This window comes from Symphalangus syndactylus, chromosome X (genome assembly GCF_028878055.3).
Source record: "Symphalangus syndactylus isolate Jambi chromosome X, NHGRI_mSymSyn1-v2.1_pri, whole genome shotgun sequence".
NCBI lineage: Eukaryota > Metazoa > Chordata > Mammalia > Primates > Hylobatidae > Symphalangus > Symphalangus syndactylus.
In genome coordinates this window covers 51,710,205-51,729,791 of record NC_072447.2, presented here as the reverse complement: position 1 = coordinate 51,729,791, position 19,587 = coordinate 51,710,205, and the positions used below count along the sequence as shown (strand labels likewise).

At 37.9% G+C, this 19,587-nt stretch overlaps 1 protein-coding gene across 3 annotated transcripts in view; it reads right to left on the bottom strand.

Annotated features, from left to right (window-relative positions):
• Positions 1-19,587, bottom strand: part of SYTL5 (synaptotagmin like 5) — a 214,776-nt gene that overhangs the window by 178,311 nt on the left and 16,878 nt on the right. Inside the window, exon 2 of one of the 3 annotated variants that reach the window (XM_055268696.2) lies at positions 7,690-7,797. The exons of the other annotated variants lie outside the window; for them this stretch is intronic. The gene's annotated coding sequence lies outside the window, so the exon portion shown is untranslated. The remainder of the gene's footprint in view (positions 1-7,689; positions 7,798-19,587) is intronic. 3 annotated transcript variants of the gene reach the window in all.

Here is a 19,587-nt window from a genome sequence, read left to right as displayed (position 1 = left end):
CAAATCTATGCAGTTTCTATTTCTTCTACCCAACAGAGAAAGAATGGCCAGAACACATGCCCAAAAAGATGTAAATCTTAGCTAAAATGATATCAGTTTTCTGATGGTGTATTAGTCCATTTTCACACTGCTAAAAAAAGTACCTGAGACTGGGTAATTTATAAAGGAAAGAGGTTTACATGACTCACAGTTCCATATGGCTGGGGAGGCATCAGGAAACTTACAATCATGGCAGAGGGTGAAGGGGAAGCAAGGCATGTCTTACATGGTGGCAGGAGAGAGAGAGAGAGCAAAGAAAGCCATAACTTTTTAAACCATCAGTTCTTGTGAGAACTCACTCACTATCATGAGAACAGCATGGCGGAAGCTTCCGCCATGATCCAATTACCTCCCACCATGTCCCTCCCCCAACACATAGGGATTACAATTTGAGGTGAGATTTTGGTAGGGACACAGAGCCAAACCATATCAGATGGAAATAGGAAATGTCTTATGATGCACAGGAATGTTCACAAAGCAATCACTGAATGAAGCTGATTGACCAGAGATTATCAAGAAAAGGGTAAGTATTATAATATGAAGACAATCAATTTGGCCCCTCAGAAGTGAGGGAGAAATAAGGGACAGTGAATTAAAGAGGAAAGTTTAAGGAGAGGAGGAAATGAGGGAGAGAAGAAAGTGGGGCAAGAGAGAGAGTAAGGCAATGAGGTGATGAAGAGGGGACTAGTTTTGCAGGAAATACGTATTATCTGTGTATTCCTACATATACAGAATTTGTGTGTAAAGTAGAAAAAGTCTCCACTAGGAAGATAATTAGAGGTTATTAATATTCCTTTTATCACTGAGCAACCAAGACACATGCTTATTTCTGCTCCCCAGAAGCAATGTTAGCTACTAGTTTCAATTCAGGAAAATGTATATCTTCAGAAAGGTTTATATGAGATATTTATTCAGCTTTTTCTCAGACTTTTTCATATTTTCACCATAAACATTAAACTGAAAGTGTGTTCCAAAAATTCTATTCCACCATGAAAATGTAGAAGCATACTTTCTGATGAAGTTTATGTGGTGTAAATCATGATGCTGAGAACCAGCATAGAAAAGGATGAGATTTAAAAGTTTGAGAGGAATATCATAACCACGATGGGCATCAATAGTTTCTATCAAATAAATTGTCACCCATGTCCAAAGAAGAATTAATTACATGATCACACAAAAGCATGATTCCATTGAAAAATTCAGTTCCAAGAATTAGAATTTCCAAAGGATGTGCATATTCAGCTTCTATTCCAAATGGAGCTTGAAACTCATGATGAATTTTATGAATCTATTTACATATTCTTTTTGTGGTACAAGAATCTATGCAGGCTTAGAAATAGTGCCAAGTAGTATCAAAGACTGTAGTATAGCCAAAGCACCTTGCCAAAAGCATATACCATTTTGTCATTCTTTTCCAATCATGAAGAATATTGAAATACTCTGTAAAATAATAGGTTCCACACATAAAAGCAGCTGGATATAAAAGTGATTAGAGATAAGTAATTTAAAGCATTTCCATTGGTTTTCCCATGTCTCTGGTTTATATTTTTCAATGTTATTCTTTTTAACGCAAGGTATAAATTGAAATAGAAATCCAGGTAAAAAAACAAGAAATAAAAGTTTTCGTGAACAATAGCGGATCCCCATGTTGCAATCTAGAACATTGTATAATTATTAACATACAATTCCAAGCATTTTAAAATGGTTCTTGCAGAGGACTCTCAGGCAAAAGTGAATCTACATACTCCACAGCTACAAATGCTGAACTAAAGATGCTGGCACTTTCATTTGTTGCCGTTTCTCAAATCTCTGCATAGAGCCTTCTAATTCTGGATGGTCATAAGGTGACTGTAGCCATGATTTTTGATGCTTCTGATTTTGTCATTCCACCTGTTTTAGCCAACTCTCATTTACTCATGAGTAAATCATACCTAATAAATTTCTAAAACTCAAACTGACTTCTAATAACAGACTTGCTGATGTGAACTCAGGAAGTACAAATTTGTTTACTGTTAAGATTAAGTAAACATATCACAACGGGATGCAGATGGGATTTTAAGGCCCAACTTGAAGACACGCTCTAAGTTCATTGAGTCTTCAGTGAGCCACCAACAGTGGAGATCAGGTCTATTGGAAGGTGCCAGGACAGTGCCACCCTTATCATCAACCAACACCACCCTGCTTTCCCATCAAGACTGGAGAACGATGCAGAAGGTGGAAAAGTCACCAGTCTTTGGGGCGCTGTTCATGGAGACTGATTATTCCCTCCCATCCCACTGAGGAGAAAATAATTTTCTGAAATAAAATGACTATTTCCAGGAATACAAAGTAAGATGAGAGTCATGGAATCTGACTAAGATGTCATAAAGTTCATATCAAATCTTTGGGAAAGGGGTGTTGACACAGTTGGGGGATAGTTAACTGACAAAAATAAAACCACATCATATTTGTCTTCTTACTGAATTAAAAACCCTCAACAAACTTGCTCCATGAAAGCTAAAAAGGTAAATTCTAAAATCATATAATTCACAGTTATCTCAATTTATAATTCTTGTAAAACTAGAATTACTGTACCTATATCTCTGCTTTGCTTCAGATTGTATTCTCAAGAACACAGTACAATTTATTGAAACAATAACATATGTGTAAAGTTAAGAGTAGTTGCAGAATGCAAAAGCTTTACTTTGAAATCAGTCTACCATCTATTTAACTATTAGTATAGGAAGTCGTACCAGCATTGGAAGTTAGTTTAATTTGGGTTCCCCCAAAAGTAGACCCTGAGGCAAGGACTTGGAGGTAGATAAGTATTTATGAGGTAATCCCAGGATGCAAAAGTGAGAGATACAGAAAGTGAGACAAAGAAAGGAAGAAAAAATCAAATGTATTCTACTTCTATAGAAAAATGAGACTCAATCTCCTTAAGGATACTGTGAAGAACTGCACACAATGCTCTTCAAAATGATACCGTCAAAGGTAGGGGTGACTGGGGCATTAATCTACCTACTCCTACTCACCATTGGCTAAGGATTGTCTCTGGAGGTGTTAACTTACTTTCAGTTGTGCCTGCATTCATGGAATGACCCTCCATTTTTTGCCCCACTGCCCACTTGGCATGGGTCTCTGGCAAGTGCAGGGGACTCATCTCCACAAGTGAATGGAAATCAAGTTCCCAAGGGATTGGGGCAGTTTTGTGGTATGTCACAAATTCCTGCTATAGAGGTTTAAGTGATTTCTGCCTTCTTCATGGAATCACCTGCTAATGTAATAGATTTCTTTAAGTATATTATCAATTAGACAGGCATTTTAAGATAAAAACTGAATTTTGATAAAAAGCTCCAGAAAAGCAGGGAACAATTGTTTATGAAAACCATCCAGATTAGTGTGTTCAGAACTGTGCCCATGAGGCCATGGAAGAGAAAAAAATAAAGGGGTAGGTCTGGACTCCTCCCTTGCTTCAACAGGAGCCATGGTGAATTTTTGTTTTGTTTAGGCTTATGCTTCAGCTTGAAAGACACAGAACAAATTCTTTCAATTTACAAATGAAACACAGGCTGGGAGCCATTAAGTGGCTTGTTAAAGACCACACTGCCAGACAGAAGCAGAGCTAGAACGAGGAATCTCACTTCTAAGTAACAAAGACTCTCTCCTTTAACCTAGTTCTGACCTTGGGCTTCCCTCTTTGTCCCTATAGAATCAAGTATAAGCAAGAATGGGGCTAAGTTAGTTTAATGAAAATCCCCCACACTTTGTATCATCAAATTTCTCATCCCCCATCCTCGATATCAAATCACCCTGGCCAGTCTTCAGCAGGAGTTATGTTGAGTTGGTCTAGTAAGAGTCACCCTTACCCTGAGGTTTCCTTTTAGTAATTTTCCACCCACTGACCCTCACCCTGCTCCTTGGCTGTAAATCCCCACTTGTCCTTATTGGAGTCAGAGTTAAGCCCAATCTCCTTCCCCCATTTCAAGACCTCATTGCAGTGGTTCCTCTACCTATAGCAATAGTCTCCCCAAATAAAGCCTTCATTACCATCTTTAGCAAGAGTCCTTAAACATTTTCTTCTTTAACATAAGCCAGCAATGCACTTCCTAATTCACCTTAGTTTTCTTTTCCAAACCTGTGTCAATTCACAAAAATACTCTCAGCAGTAAGCTTCCCTATTGTCTTCCCTTTAACAAATGTAGTGAGAATTTAAAATGGTACTTAAAACAATACGGACTATAGTCACTTCATCCCCTCTAGGGGAATGATTCAAATCTTCTCAGAGGTAGATAGCTCTTTTGTTTAGAACAATACTTTGATGATGGGCCTTGACTGACTTGTTCATAGAGAAATGTGAGGACCCTTGCTCAAAGTTTAAATGAATGAGAGCCAAATTACATCTTGAAACAGAGTAAGAGAGACTAAGGTGGCCAGGAGGGAGGCCAGCAAGAAGGGAGGAAGGGATGAAAGCAGGGGAGAGAAAGAGGAAGAGGCAAAGAGATAAGCAATATGGAGGCCTGAGGAGAAATTCTCTGTGATCGGGCATAGCTGAAGAACTGAGAACATGGTGGCATGATATTCTGTTGTAAGTTTGTGGTACTGGGCTGGGTTGTCACCATTTTTTCCCTTCCCTGTTATTTCCAAGATTTAGAAATCAGCCACACACAAAAGCCATATGTTAGTTTTATTTGAAAAAAGGGATGAAGTGAAGCACAGCAATGGGGAAGAGGATAGGAGAGCCCAGAACGGATAGAGAAGACCTGGAATTAAGCAGATGAGCTTAATTCAAGAGCTTAGCAGAGAATGGTGCTATACCATAAACCAGCCCAGGACAACGTAAGCCATCTGCGGGGAGTTCTCAGAGATAAGGGGGTGGAGGGCAAGGATAAGTGCCATTTGATTTGAACATCCTCCCACTAACTCTTCTCATCAGTCAAAGTCATTTCCTGCCCATAATGCATTAAAGAACTATGACAGAAGAATAGGACAGAGTATGTGAAAATTGCTCCAACTTTCAGGTACTTGTCAGGAGAAGCAGCACGTAATACTTGACATGACTCATTTAAGTAGGAGATGACAGCAGGTAAAATTAACAGGAATCTGAAGTGATGTGCTATTTCCCTTAAAGAAATATATGATTACAAATGAAAAAATGCCATAAAATTCACATATGTACTTTATTTAAAATGTTGACACACAGGAAAAATGTACTAATGAAAGAATTTGTGCTTATGTTTATGAAAGGCCTATTATTATAAATATTATTTGTAAAATAAAACTCATTAACTCAATTAGATTCACAAATAATGCAATAGAATTTTTCTGAATTATTAGAAAATTTATACCACTAATGACTTTTAATGGTAGTTTAGGCCTACCAAAACAGTTAACCTTGACAGCAAGAAAATCAAAATCACAGTAAGGGAATGGCTAAGATAAAATATAAATGAAAAGTTTTTTTTCCCTACAAGTTATTTCAAGTAATTGACTTCCACGGGTAGGAGGCATAACTAAAAATAGATTTTAGAAAATTATTCTACGAAAAGAACATGTGATCAAATCCTAAAATGCTTCAGTCCTTGATGTGACTCAATGTCTTTTGTACAGTGGCTCTCACAGTGTAGTCCCTGGCCAGCAGGATAAGCATCACAGGGGAACTTGCTGGAAATGCAAAGTCATGTCTTAGAGATACATAATTTGACAGTCAAAGAAGTTGGGGTGTTTTTATCCATCAACTTCCCATCAGTCATTGGTTAAAGGCTACTTCTGGGGACCTTATCCTAGACACAAGGAGAGCTTGCCTCTTTGACCATAGGGGGAAAAAAGCCCTCAGACAGAGAGTAACAGTAGCAGGTTTTTGCAGCAAGCAGCCTTTTGCATGTCCAGGTGAACACGAAAGGGATGGTAGGGCACCAGCAGCCTCTGCTATGGTCTCTGAACTTCATATGTTAAAGATCTAGGCTTTATTGCCTCAATCATTACTATTATGTTAATGTCATTGATGAATTACACAGTCAGAAAGGGGTAAGGGGTCTCAGGAAATACACTCCAAAATTGTAATCAGCCACTTTACATTTCTTCCTGGGATTGTCCCTGCACAAGCTGGATGTGGTGGGGAGCTGGTCCCAGATACGGCTGTGCAATGAATCCAGTAAGCAAGACTTTCTGGCAGGGAATCCCTGAAGTTAATGCATGTTACTTGTCCATATGACACTTACATTTAATAATCCAGTGATTCTAAATCTCTATTTAAATGTCATTGCAAGGCATGATATATTGTATGCCTGATTTGAAACAAACAGAAACTCCAACTGATTCAGTCAACAAATTCATCTAATTCTACCACTGATTCATAGTAACCACATAAATTGCCAGTAGGAACAGGAAAATCCCTCTGTAGTAAGCCCTAGTTAGGCAACATCTTTCCCTAAAGCTTATTTCTAGAAATAGTCATGAAGAGTGAATACAACTGCCTCCAAGAATGATTTCTTTCACTGGACCCTGTCATTTACCCTCTACTGGGTTCTAATAAGGTTTTCCAAATAAGTATCCTGGAAATACCCCATTGTAGCATATCAGATAATTTACCCCAGAGTCAACACAAAATTTAATCAGAAGACAGTAAAATAAACACAGTGGTCATATTTATTTATTACTGACTTCCAATAAATTTCCCAGGCCCAGTTCATACACCTAGATTGATTTTCATGCAAAAGATAACATCCTTGCACAAATTATATACATATATATATATATATATATATATACACACACACCTATCCTTAACTGAAAATACTTGTTTGTATACTAAACATGTATACCTAGTAAAAGAGAGAGAACCAATGTAGGAAACGAGATCACTGGGAACCCCTGATTTTTTTTTTTTGTTTTTTTTTTTTGAGATGGAGTCTTGCTCTGTCGCCCAGGCTGGAGTCGATCTCAGCTCACTGCAAGTTCTGTCTCCCGTGGGAACCCTTGATTTTAATGGTCACCTTGATATTAACGATCCAGTGGCTAAATCCAGCCTATAGGAGTGTTTTGTTTATCTTGTCTATTATGTTTCATTTGTATGAAAAAAGAATAAGCATTTACATATGGGGGAATTCAAATAAAATAATCCATGTTTCTGCTTCCTCTTTCAAGAATCAGGATCAGGCAACAGTGGTCTCAGAATGTGTGTGGCAACAAAAGGCAGAGGTTGGAGAATGGCTACCTCCTTAAGATAGGGTGGACACAGCCAGGCGCGGTGGCTCACACCTATAATCCCAGCATTTTGGGAGGCTGAGGAGGGCAGATCACCTGAGGTCAAGAGTTCGAGACCAGCCTGGCCAACATGGCCTCATCTCTACTAAAAATAAAAAAAAATTAGCTGGGCATGATGGCGCACGCCTGTAGTCCCAGGTACTCAAGGAGGCTGAGGCAGGAGAATCGCTTGAACCTGGGAGGCAGAGGTTGCAGTGAGCCAAGATTGTGCCACTGCACTCCAGCCTGGGCAACAGAGGGAGACTCAAAACAAAACAAGACAAAAAGATAGGGCAGACACACCCAATTTATAATAGTTACCACCATTTCCTTATTGTCTACCTGCCTTGCCTCTAGGGGTATTGAGTTCGTAACCCATTGTAAATAGAATTTTAGACACAGTTTTGGAAATGTAGCACATCTTACCTTTTATACGGATGCCTCAGATGTAGGAAATTTTCATTTGGAATACAAGCTTCTGTATCTTGACTAATTGCATTAATGTGTATAATTGATGGCGCTCAGCCAGTGCACCTAGGATGACAATGAATAGCACATAAAATATTCTAAGACAGCCTTTCCATTTCCTGTTGTAATTATTAGCAATACTCTCCAGGTCTCATCTTAAGCCAGGCCCTGCCGCTGCCCTATACAGGTCTTCCTCTAGATAATTTCTACAGCAGCACCAGCACAGCAGAGGAAGGATAGAAGAATAAAGATAAAGATAAAACCTAGAAAGAAGTTAAGCCTAGGTATAAATTTGTGACTAAGAGAATAACCCGCTTGTAAGGAAACTGATCTTCTTCTTGTGGAATGGGTTATGTTTCTCTTTTTTTTCGTTTTTTTTTTAGAAGGAGTTTTGCTTGTTGCCCAGGCTGGAGTGCAATGGTGCTATCTCAGCTCACCACAATCTCCGCTTCCCAAGTTCAAGCGATTCTCCTGCCTCAGCCTCCCGAGTAGCTGAGATTACAAGTGCCTGCCACCACGCCTGGCTAGTTTTTTGGGTATTTTTAGTAGAGATGTGGTTTCTCCATCTTGGTCAGTCTGGTCTCAAACTCCCGACCTCAGGTGATCTGCCTGCCTCGGCCTCCCAAAGTGCTGGGATTACAGGTGTGAGCCACCGCGCCTGACCATTTTTCAAACAATATCAACAACTTTGTTTCAAAAATTTTTGTATTAATGCAGGCTCATTTGAATAGGTGCAGTACCTAGTAAATGAACTGTTTGAAAGTTCAACCCTTCATTTGGATGAAAGGACAATTGCCAGAAGGTCTGTCTTAGTATTTCACAGTAACTAATCACATCTAATCTTTGAAAATTTCCAAGCTTAGCTGATAAAAGGGAAAAAGCTCAAGTGAGGGTTATGCTCAGTCTAAAGCATTTTGGCATTATAATGGGATAGGAATATATATTTAAAACAGGGGCAAGGGAGGAGGCTGAAGAGGGAAGGAAGGAGGAAAGGAGTGAGGGGGGAGAGAGAGAAAGAGAGACAGAGAGAGAGATTACGACAAAATGACACAATGAATGGCAGAGATGGAAAATTCTTATTTTGTGTGTTAAGGATCAACCTCAGCTCTTTGTATCTTTAAGTTTCTTTTCCATTCAAACCAAAGTTTTAAGGCATGTGACTTTATGAACAACAGGGGGATACAGTATAAAGAAATGAAAAATTCAATGCAAATAAGCATTTGCTTAAGCATTTTAAAGCCAGCCATGAGTTGATTCATGTCAAGGTGTAAGGTTAGGCTGCTACTATTAGAGAGATGCAGCATCTGAGAGCAGAAAGATTTTCTACTTTAGTGGGGCTACAGAATGACTAACAATTTGATAGTTATCACCAGTGCCTGACAAAGGGTTATTTTCAATGAGGGAAGATTGGACAATAAAGGAAAACCATAGATAAGTTTCTCTATTCATTTTCTGAAAAGGTTTCCAAACTGTACATTCAAAAATCTCCCTGGACAAGCCCTTTAAGTTCTACAGGCTCAGTGAAAATACATCTTATCATTATCTGCTGCAGTGAAAATAAAGTTGAAATTGTGCACATATATTATGTATTCACTTCTCACATATTCCCCCAATCATCTATGTAGGAATATTGTCTTAGTTCATATATCCTCCAGCCAGGATTACAGCCCAACCCCCTTCCATAATGAAACATAATGTTTTGAAGCAATAATAAAATCTGTATCACATATGCAACAATCATTAAATCCATAGACTTTCTGTCTGTGTTGGGGAAATCCCTGAATTTGCAATGTCCATCGCTTGTCATAGACATCTTCACATTTGCTTTATATGCAACATCTGTGTAGCTCACTCATGTGATCATGGGAAGAAGAAAGATAAGAATTAATGGGGATTCCACATTGGTACTCTGTTGATCCACTGTATTAGTTTGCCATGGATATGTAACAAATTACCATAAACTGAGCAGTTTGTAAGAACACTCGTTTAGTACCTCACAGTTGTGTAGGCCATAATTCTGGGTGGATGTGGCTAGATTTTCTGCTGAGTTTCACAAGATGTTGGCTGGCTGAGCTCTTTTCAAGAGGCTATGGGGGAGAATCTGCTTCAACCTAAAGTTCATTTAAGTTGTTGGCAGAATTCATTTTCTTGCAGTTGTAGGACTGAGGTCCCCCTTCCTTTTCTGACTGGCAGCTGACAGCCTCCCTCAGCTTGTAGAGGCCATCCACAGTTTTCATGTGGTCCCCTTCATCTTCAAAGCTAGGAATGGTGGTGAATCAAAGCCTTCTTGTGTTTTGAATGTCTCTGACATTCCTGTCTGCCCTCTTCTTCTGCCAGCAGTTGGAGAAAATTCTCTACTTTAAGGGCACATATGTTTAGATTAGGCTACTCGATACCCTGATAGCTTACCTTTACAACTGTGTTATGAAGTAACACAGTTGTAACAAGACTCAATGTATGAGTCAAGACTCAGTCACAAATTTCATACCCAATTACATTCACAGGTCCTGGGGATTGGGACCTGGAATCATGGGGAGAATTTCTAGAAAATGTACCTACCATATCTATCAATGTACTTTTTCTTTTTTTTTTGAGACAGAGTCTTGCTGTTGCCCAGGCTGGAGTGCAGTGGCATGATCTCGGCTCACTGCAACCTCTGCCTCCCGGGTTCAAGCAATTCTCCTGCCTCAGCCTCCCAAGTACTGAGATTACAGTCACTTGCCACCACGTCCAGCTAATTTTTGTATTTTTTTTTTTTTTTTTTAGTAGAGACAGGATTTCTCCATGTTGGTCAGGCTGGTCTCGAACTCCCGACCTTAGGTGATCTGCTCTCCTCTGCCTCCCAAAGTGTTGGGATTACAGGCGTGAGCCACTGCACCTAGCCTGTTTTGATATATACTGTCCCCTTGTGGGAACAATTTATGAGTATGATGGACTATATCAACTCTTGGGTGAATAATAGCATTCTAAATGTTCAATGAAGGAAGCTTCAGCTTCCTGGTTGACCATAAGAATTTGCCTCTAGAACTCGGAGGTGAGCAAATCACCTACAGTCCTCAATAGCTGGCTATCAATACATCACATCTAAACCTCTAGGGGAAGGCAGGCTTATATATAAAAGATGAAAAACCTAGATGAAAGGATACTTTCTTTTTAAAATTATATGAGCTGTATCATATGAACTCTGCACCTCCTCAGCCTTTGGATGCTAATGTGAAGTCTTAATAAATGACCTTGAGATTTGAGGGATAATCAGTCCATTAATTTCTATAACAGATATCTAAATGAGAGTTACTAGAACAAGATAATGTGAATACTAAACGTAGTGTAATTTTTCTAGTGCATGTGGCAGATTATATTTTCTAAAGATGGCCACAGCAATATCTCCCATCACATATGCTTTTCTGTCAATTTTTGCTTCATGTGTTTTGACGTTCTCTTCACGGGTGCATATATGTTTATAATTTTCATATCTTCTTGTTGGATTGACACTGTTATATTATTAAATGTATTCCTTTATCTCTAGCAACAATTTTGTCTTAAAGTCTATTTTGTCTGATATTAGAATAGCCTCTCCAGCTCTCTTTTGATTACTGTTGGCATGGTATATCTTTTTCCATTCTTTAACATTTGACATATTTGTGACTTTGAATCTAAAGTATGTCGCTTGTGGCCAGAATACAGTTGTATCATTTTTTAAAATCCATTATGCTGTTTAATTCACTTACATTTAATGCGATTACTGGTCAAGCAGGATTTGTGTCTGCCATTTTGAAATTTATTTTTTATATGCCTTACACCTTTTTGTTCTTCTAGTCATCCATTATTGCCTTATTTTGTGTTAAAAAGATACTTTCTGGTTTACCTTTTAAATCTCTTGTCATTTCTTTTACTGTATTTTTTTAAGTTATTTTCTTAGTAGTTGCCCTGGCAATGACAATTAACATCTTAAATTAAAACAAATTGGTTCAAATTCATGCCAATTTAATTACAACATAATACAAAAAACACTGCTCCAATTTATCTCCATTTCTATGCACCCTTATTTGTGTAGCTATCTCCCTTCAGAGATAGCTTCTGGATGTTGTACATCACTTCTTATATCCCTTTGACAAAAACATATTCGTATGGTCAAACTTGGCTATAAAGAAGGCTAGGAAATATAATCTTGATTCTGAGCACACATGTGCCCAGCTAAAAATCTGGGGTTCTACTAAAATAAAAAAGTAAAATATAATATTTAAGGATAACCAGCTGTCTCAACATTGCAATCTCAATGCTTAAGCAAACTGGAATTACCAACTAGTTAAACCAGGGTTACCGTCTCAGTGGACAGGTCAGGTTGTCAGGACACAGAATCTACTAGGGTAAGGCCCTAATAGGTGCCCTTACCCTTTTATACATTTGCTATGAAAACTAGCGACTCTCTACTTTTTTGAGAGGGATTGGTCTTTGTTGGTTTCAGGTTTTACCCTAAAGTTAATGGTTCCATTTGACTTAACTAGAAGCCGACCCTGAATTCCAATTAATTTTCTGCTAACTTCCTTCAGTTAACCTCTGTGCAGCCTGATTGAATTCTGAATTCTTATTATATTTTTTTTCCTTTTTAGAAGGATGAAAACCAAATCAGTTATAGTTTTCATGTCTCTCATTCATAACCCTAAAGTCATCTAATAACATATTTGTCAAAGCGCTTTACGTAAGCAACTCTGGCATTCCAGCTTTCTGAGATCTCTTTTGATTTAGCAAAAGGAAATAATTTCCTCAAATGCTTCTGAGGTTTCCCAAAGGTGGCCATTTGTCCCAGATCAGGCTAGGATCACCTCTTCAATCATCCCCAGACCACCCCTATCCATTTTGTAACCGCCCCTCCCTTTTGTTTTCCTCTGCATGGTGCCTTCCTCACTTCTACTTATCTCAACAATAGTTGATGCAAAGCATGATACAGGCTTGCCCATCTTTTACCAAAGCAAAATAAACAGTAGGCTATTATTTTTAAAACTTTATTGAAGCTTTGTGGTACACAGAGGGTAATTTAAACACTAATCTGGAAAGATTTAAAACCTGTTCTGAGTTTTCTAGAGCTCACAGGTCTTACTCATTCCTAGAGGTCTCATATTGACCCCCTTCCTCTTTAGCCACTCAGCACGCCATCCTGTTGCTGAGAAGAAAAGCCCTTATCTCCTCAGGTTAGTGACCTCTGTCTTGTGCTCTCTCTCAAACTCTTGGGCCTACAACACACTCCCTTTAAGGAAGAAAAAACAGGTGAAAAGCCCATTAATAGAACAATAATCCTCCAGAGATGTAGTCTTACTCCAAAGAAAACAACATTTTACATTTTTATGCATCGTAAGATCTGGGCTTTGCCTCTGCATAACTAAGAGATGCATTAAAGTATTATTTTTCCTGTGTACACAAAAGCTCAGTGATAAATTCTGTCTTCACCTTAGGAGTTACAAGCACAAACTCCAAGGTAGCTTTTTAAAAATAGCAACTTTTAGTCCTGCTTTAGATATTCTAAAGCACATATGACTAATTAGGCAGGCTGATAATAATTTACTATGTTAGCTTACCACTTAAATTCCACCTTCCAGATAAGAAATAAGATGGCTTACCAAAAAGTCACTACCACTCGACTAAGATAAAGAAAAAATAAAATTTAATGAGAAATGGAAAAATAATTGTGCCAGTAATCAGGGATGAGTTATTATAATATGGACTAAATTTGATTTTGGACTTCTTAGAAGACAAAATCAAAAGGCATGAGGGTTTGTCCAGTTGATTAACTTGATGTCTTATACAATCCTATGATGTGGTAAATGGTTCTTTTAGATTCTCTTGGGTAGATCCAGAGAGAAGTGGGGCTAGAACCCACAGCTATTGTGTAAGGCAGGAGTTGGTAAACAGTTTGTGTAGTTGGCCAGAGAGTAAATATTTTAGGCTTTGCAGGGCTTTGTGGTCTCTGTGGCAGTTACTCAACTTGGTAAGTGTAAGACAAAGGTAGCCATAGACAATCTGTAACTGAGTGGATGCGGCTATGGTCTAATACAAAAACGTGGCGATCCAGGCTTGGCTCACAAAGCAGTAGCTTGTTGACCCCAGGTGTGAGGGTATGTATTAGGTAAGGGACTGCAGTGAATGGATGAGAAAACTCCTTCTCTGGAAAGGGGGACTAGTTAGGTTGAATGTGTGAGATATTTATTTTGTAATGGTTTTCTTAATGGTAATCACTTAAAAAGTATAACGTGCAGGACCCCCAAAACTTGATACAGCCCCCATGCATGGGCAGTGAACAAGTAGATACAGATGTGGAAATGTCATGAAATCAGGGAATGATTCTGGACAGGTATATATGTAATGCCTTCACTTCCTCTTTGCAATTCATGTAAAATCTTTAAGTAATAAAATAGAATTTTCTTTTCTATATCAGCTCATGCAAGGTTTGAGCCAGACCTGTATAACCTCACCATTTCCATTGTGTTTTCTTTGAAACTATTTCTGAAAGTATTTTAAAGTTATCTTGGGGATTAGCCATATTTTCAGGCCATTTTTTCACTTCCAAGAAAAGTTACGGTGGCTTGGCTGATGCTATAGAGTAGAATCCAGGAGAAGCACACGATAAGACAGAAGGAGTATCTATGAATTCTGTCAGTTTTTTTGTTTGTTTGTTTTGTTTTGTTTTGTTTTGTTTTTGAGACAGTCTTGCTCTGTCACCCAAGCTGGAGTGCAGTGGCGCAATCTTGGCTCACTGCAACCTCCACCTCCTGTGTTAAAGCACTTCTCCTGCCAGCCTCCCGAGTAGCTGGGACTACAGGTGTGCACCACCACATCCAGCTATTTTTTTTTTTTTTGTATTTTCAGTAGAGACGGGGTTTCACTATGTTGGCCAGGATGGTCTTGATCTTCTGACCTTGTGATCCACCCATCTCGACCTCCCAAAGTGCTGGGATTACAGGAGTGAGCCACCACACCTAGCCCTGCCAGTTTTTAAAAGTTGCATACCACCATCTCCTCCATACACCTTCAAACAAGTATTTTATCAGTCGGAGCTGCCTTTGTTTACCTGCTTTAGTCTCTCATAAGAATCCCTTTGTTCTCGAAAGTATCCTGATTTGGTTTAAGGTAATCTTACATTAAACTCTTCCCCCAACCAGAGAGCCTTAAACAAAACCCTAAAACTAAGATGCAAGCTGGGAACCATGATTATGGATTTGTTGATGTGTAGCCCAAATGCATGGAAGAGTTTCTTGAATATTTGAGGAATGGAAAAGCATAATTAACTTTTAGGTTGATTGAAATACATCTTTTAAAGTTTTCCAGTATGTAGACATATCCATCAGAAGGATTCCATAATGGATTTGCATTTATTTATGTGAAAAAATGCTATCAGAGCCCTTTGTTCACCCCCCAATCATGCCATCTTTTTGTAGGTAAAGAAGATTCAATACAGTCTTAATGCAAGCAGGGAGAATGGTTTGCTCTTTCTGAATTATCTACGAGAGAGAACATTTCCTGGAAAGGCAATCCTCCATAAGTGGTAGATCTGTCTCTATAAGTTATATCAAATACTGGCACCTACTGGTGAAAATATGACGGAGCAACTATCACACAGAAACCACTGAGTCAGAGAGAAAAAAGAAACGAAGATTAGAAATTTAAAATATGAAATCAGGGATACCCCTGACAGAAATAAATTATCAGAGTTGAGAGAGAATGATAGGGTTCATGGAAAGAAAGAGATTCTGGAGACCGGTAGCCCACATGAAAATTTTAAAAAAAATATCTAAGAGATGACCATTACTAACAGACATGATGCAGTTGTAAGGCCTCAGTATCCAATATAGCAGTGACTACCACTTCACTTGTCAAAAGTTTTCTATTTGTTACTAAAACCAACAGAAAAAATCCTAAATTTTATTTGATTAAAATTTTACTTAATTCCTGCAATCATTCATTTAAAAAATATTTATTGAGCACACTGACTATATTTTAAACACTATTCTAGGCTCCAGGAATACAGCAGTGTAATGACAAAGCCCCTGCTCTTGTAGAACATGTTCTATTGGGGAGGGGGGTCATCCAGTAAAAAAAAAAAGCAAATAATAACTAGAATACATAAGGAACTTAAACAACTCAATATCAAAAAACAATCTTATTGTAAAATGGGCAAATGATCTGAAAAGAACGTTTCTCAAAAGTAGATATACAAATAGCAAACAGGTGTATGAAAAATGCTCAACATCACTAATCGTCAGGGAAGTGCAAATCAAAACCAAAACAGTATGGAGATTCCTCTAAGAACTAAAAGTAGAACTACCATTTGATCCAGCTACCATTTGATCCACTACTGGGTATCTACCCAGAGGAAAAGAAGTCATTATACAAAAAAGATACTTGCACAGGCATGTTTATAGCATCACAATTCGCAATTGCAAAAATATGGAACCAGCCCAAATGCCCATCAATCAATGAGTGGATAAAGAAATTGTGGTACATATATATATGATGGAATACTACTCAGCCATAAAAGGGAAATAATTAATGGCATTCACAGAAAACTCAATGAAACTGGAGACTATTATTCTAAGTGAAGTAATTCAGGAATGGAAAACCAAATATCATATGTTCTCACTCATAAGTAGGAGCTAAGTTATGAGGACGCAAGGGCATAAGAATGATATAATTGACTTTGGGGACTTGAGTGAAAGGAAGGAGGGGGATGAGGGATAAAAGACTACACATTGGGTTCAGTGTATACTGCTTGGCTGATGGGTGCACCAAAACCTCACAAATCACCACTAAAGAACCTACTCATGTAACCAAATACCACCTGTTCCCCAAAAACCTATGGAAATAAAAAAATTAAAACCAAAACCAAAACCAAAATGAGATACAATCTCATCCCAGTTAGAATGGGATTATTATTAAAAAGACAGTAATTTTAAAATGCTGGCAGGATGCAGAGAAAAAGGGAACACTATACACTGTTGGCGGGAATGGAAACTAGCAGAGCCGCTACAGAAAACAGCAAACAGCTTCCTCCAAAAAATAAAAATAGAACCATCATATGCTCCAACAATCCCAATGTTGGTAATATTTCCAAAATAAAGGAAATCTATATATCAAAAAGACATCTGCACTCCCATGTTTATTGCAGCACTATCCACAATGGCCAAGTTATGGAATCAACCCAAGTGTCCATCAATGGATAAATGAATAAAGAAAATGTGGTACATATACACAATAGAATACTATTTGGCCATTAAAAAGATTAGAAAAGATTAAAAATTTAAATGAAATTCTGTCATTTACATCAACATGAATGGAACTGAAAGTCATCATGTTAAGTGAAATAAGCCAGAAGACAAACAACACATATTTTCACATGTATATGGGAACTATAAAAGTGAATCTCATGGAGATAAAAGGTAGAATGGTGGTACCAGAGGCTGGGAAGGGTAGGGGGAGGGGGAATGAGAGATTGCTTAAGGGATACAAACAGACATTTAGATAAAAGAAATAAGTTCCAGCATTTGATAGTACAGTAGGGAAATTCTAGTTAACAATAGTTTATTATGTATTTCTAAACCGCAAGAGAAGATTTGTAATGTTCCCAACACAAAGAAAAGATAGTTTAGGTGATGGATATCCCAATTACCCTGATTTGATCATTACACATTGTATACGGGTATCAAAATATCGCATGTACTCCTTTTGGGTACATGTACAACTTTTGGGGTATATGTATAACAAATATTTATCAACAAAAATTAATAGAAACAATAAATATGTAATATTTCAGATATGTGGTAGGGAAAAATGAAGTAAAAAAGAGGTCTGTTGCTATTTTATACAGGGCAGTCAGGGAAAGCTTCATGATAAAGTAACTTACAAGTATTTCATAAAATTTTTATGCCTTCAGATTGGAAGATTAACTTCTTACTTCTTCTATAAGCTATACAATAAGTATTCACACATTAAGGTATTTACATCTATTTGGTCAGTTTATGGAGCAATGGGAAAAGAGAAACCACCTTCCAGGTACCTACTATGTGCCACACACTTTATATACTATATATGTTATCTCATTTAATCCTCATCGTCAACCTCTGAAATATTAGTAAGCTTGTCGTATAAATGGGGACACTAAAGTTCAGCGAAAATAAGTAAATAACCCAAGACCATATAGTCGTTAAGTATCAGAGGCAGGATTTGAACCCATGACTGATGGGATTCAAAGTTGTGAAGCTAAAGTTGGATGCCCTAGGTAGCTACTAGAAAGTGCCAGTCGGAGAAATTATACTGCCTTGCATATCAAGTGATAGAAATTTACTTTTTATCTAGACTTACCTTAGGGCATGCAGAACTTTCTACCTTGTATTTATTTATTTTGTGTCAATTTTCCCCAAGAGGTTATATAGGCTTTATGAGAGTGGCATCTGTGTCTGAATCATCTTCAGTGTCTGGTAGAGTGTCAGAACCTTGGCGGGAACCTCTTAAACATATGCCTAAATACTTAACTGAATGAAATAAACCCAGAAGCTTAGAATTAAGTCACTAACTATTAAGCCTTTCCTCAAATAACACTAATGTTTTTTGAACAACACACTAGGGAAAAGTCTTATGGTAACTAAGAATGTCACCTGCTTCTACCAAGGTAATTAATAAAGAGTTAAATCATAAGCACTTAAATCAAATTAGAAACAGGATTTGCAGGTGAAATTCACAATACTGACTAAGTGGGTTTCGATGTTCTTTGAAGCAAAGTCTTGATTGTTGTTGTTGGTAGTGATGTTTTTCTAACACAAGGAGCCCCTCCTACTGCTAGGCACATGAGTTCCATGACCTTTAACCTTTGGAGTTAAACCTTTTGAGAATATATCTGAGAATTGTATATATATACACAGACATAGATATATATGTATATATATGCCATTCTTTATATATATATAAAGTTTATATTTGTTATAGATTCCATAGTCATCTTTCCCCTTTGTAAACCATTGGACTAGAGGATCAAAAATGTTGTTTGAACCTGTAGTCGTTTTTACTCTTCAGAGTAATAAATGAAACAGTACTTCTTTCATTCTTGGACACACTACTTAAGGGCATCTTTGTAACCAAGCAGGTGAGAGATTACTACACACTCAAGACTAAACTAGTGGAGAAACCATGAACAGATTCTGTAGAATAACGTAGAACAGTGTCTTTGTTATGCCCAGGGTCAATTTGTAAATGGCTTTTGCTTCTTCTGGCATAGAGGAAAAGAAAGATTTGAGGATATGAAAAGAATGACTCTTACAGCAGGGGAATAAGTGGACATCTGCAACATGGCTGCAGGCCAAGAGATAAGGAGAGTAAAGACAGTGTGCCTCCCTGCAAAAGGGCAGGGCCAATGGACTGAAAGCACAATATATGTGATATCAAGTTTTAAATTTCCTTTCTGCATTGTAAATCCCTGGTGTTATCCTCAAGCCTTAAACAAGACAACTTTCTGTTAGCTGGGTTTTGCGCAAGAGGCTATTTTCCACAGTTTGGGGATGAAATGGATCAGAGAGAGGTGGTAGTATCATGGAGAACCAGTTACTAGGAAGCAGGGGTGACTGAAAGAAAAGCTGTTATGTATGTGAAACTAAGTGAGGGGACAAGAGAAAATTCATGTTAAGCTTGTGACACATGTAAAAATACCGAGGGTTCCTCAATCTTACTGGGAGAGGAAAGTGACTCCCAACATTCTCAAATAATCATGTTCCTAGTTTATATTAAAGGGAGAGGTAATGCAGCCCCTCCACCAATCTCTAAGGACTAAAGAACTAGACACATTTGAATTATACTATAGTGGTGCCTTTGTTTTCA